Source organism: Berghia stephanieae, chromosome 15, assembly GCF_034508935.2.
Source record: "Berghia stephanieae isolate SIO BIC M18660-M18661 chromosome 15, UCSD_Bste_1.3, whole genome shotgun sequence".
Classification (NCBI taxonomy): Eukaryota; Metazoa; Mollusca; class Gastropoda; order Nudibranchia; family Aeolidiidae; genus Berghia; species Berghia stephanieae.
Window position 1 is genome coordinate 12,841,203 of NC_088374.1, and position 2,096 is coordinate 12,843,298.

Here is a 2,096-nt window from a genome sequence, read left to right on the forward strand (position 1 = left end):
TGAGACAATATTTTATCCTGGCGATACTCATTGTGTGTTCAATTAGGTCTGTATGTGTATGTGTGTGTGTGTGTTTGTGTGGGTGTGTGTGGGTATGTTAACATAGATTTAAGTTTCCAATTCTGAATGATGGACCATTTATAAATCTCCCCAAACCACGGTATTTTGGGCAGTGATCTCCCTGATTATTTGGTTTTGGTCCCAATTCTACTATAATGAAGAAAAGTTGTAAACTATGGATACTGATTGTGTGTCAACCGATGTGTTTGTATTTGTGTATGTGTGTGTGTGTGTATGTGTGTGTTGCTGGGTGTATTCTCATTTGTTCTCGTATGTTGACACCATTTTCAAAGACGAAGGAATGAAGATTGCCACAGAGCATGGCATCCCATTTCGGTTGTCGCCCCTGATTATTGATACTGGGTTAATGCTGCCATAATGAGACAATAATGACATATTCTACTATCGATACTCAACGCGTTTTCATTGATGTGCGAGTGTGTGTATTATGTGTTTGTGTGTGTGTTTGTGTGTGTGTTAGTGTGTATTGCGCGGCTATGTGGTCTCCTGGAATGACACTTCGCTTTCGGATTGGAAGGTCCTGGGGTTGAGCCTCGCTCGGCGCATAGTTCAGTCCTTGGAAAAAAAAAAACCTCATTTTACTCACATTCTCTCACCAAACTCAGGTGTAAAATGAGCACCTGGCCTTTAACAGCGTTGTCTCTGTCGGACAAAAATTGTAATATCGCCTATCAGGCGCCATGTCTCGTTTTACATGTTTCGTGTTGCTGTTGGCCAGGGACCCTTCGTAAAGCGCTTTGAGCACGTGTAGTGGATATTGCGTTATATAAAAGCTCAAGTTTTTTGTTGTTGTTGTTGTTAGTTTATTTTAATTTTTTTCTTTGTTATATTAAAACACTATTTTCTCACCTCATAGTCTTCAAGATACAATCCTCAAAAATGATAGATTTTTCCATCCCCATCTATACGGACCACAGCATTTTGGGTTCTGTCCCTAGAATATTGGTTTGGGCTTTTGTTTTGTTTTTAAGGGTTTTACGACTCTTGCAACACATTTAGGTTATATCAGCGACAGTAAAAAGGAAGAAAATGGGATAGTAAAAAGTTCTAGAATTACAATTAAAGCACCCAAGAAAAAGTAAGACAAAGGGGAACTAGGAACAAATAGGGATCAGATGTAGATTCCAAGAGCATACCACCAATGTATTTAGTTTGAGATCACCTATAAGTCTCATCCGGACACAAGCACGAGATTAAACTAAGAGGAATACACTTAAATTTTTACATTATACATTCAAAATAACAAATATAATAATACTAATACATAACAGAGAGATGATTTAAAAGGAAAATTATCATCTACCAAAACAATAATAACTGTGTATTTTACTGTTTCCCTCCCAGTCAAGGACTCCGGCCAGGGCCAAGACAAAACCAAGACAAAGACAGAAAGCATGTCGAAAAACAGATATAAGGGGATAGAAGACACAGTAAGTGCCTGTATGCCCGCTAGTTAGGTTAGCAACCCCAGATGTTTTCAATGATGTGTGTGTGTGTGTGTGTGTGTGTGTGTGTGTGTGACAGAGAGAGAGTGAGAGAGAAAGAGAGAGAGAGAGGGGGGAGAGGGAGGGAGAGTAAGAGAGAGATATTTTTAAACAGAGTGTGAGAGATAGAGAAATGGAGCGAGAGAGAGAGAGATAGAGAGAGAGAGATAGAGAAAGGGAGAGAGAGAGAGAGAGAGAGAGAGAGAGAGAGAGAGAGAGAGAGAGAGAGTTTAGATTAATGGGGATGAAAGTGTGAATGAAGGAATTAAACCGACCACAGCATCTTAAGACGGTGGATATTAAAGGCCTACACACTGAATCCGTTTTAATGAGACGGCCATTTCTATGACAGTCACCGATAAAACAATTTTTAAAAAGTTTGAACACAACCATGATATCTAGTCGATGTCCTAGTGATTGAGTGGTTAAGGCTTTGCACTGTGACCGGGAAGGTCCAGGGTTCGGGCCCCACGTCAGGCACTTTTGTTTTCATTTTTTTGTGCAAGATTATGAACCTCCAATTTGCTCACT

At 39.8% G+C, this 2,096-nt stretch overlaps 1 long non-coding RNA gene across 1 annotated transcript in view; it reads left to right on the forward strand.

Annotated features, from left to right (window-relative positions):
* Nucleotides 1-1,270, forward strand: part of LOC144960610 (uncharacterized) — a 135,181-nt gene extending 133,911 nt beyond the window's left edge. Inside the window, exon 2 of the long non-coding RNA XR_013642888.1 lies at nucleotides 1,133-1,270. This is a non-coding gene — a long non-coding RNA (uncharacterized LOC144960610). The remainder of the gene's footprint in view (nucleotides 1-1,132) is intronic.
* Nucleotides 1,271-2,096: the final 826 nt, after the last annotated feature.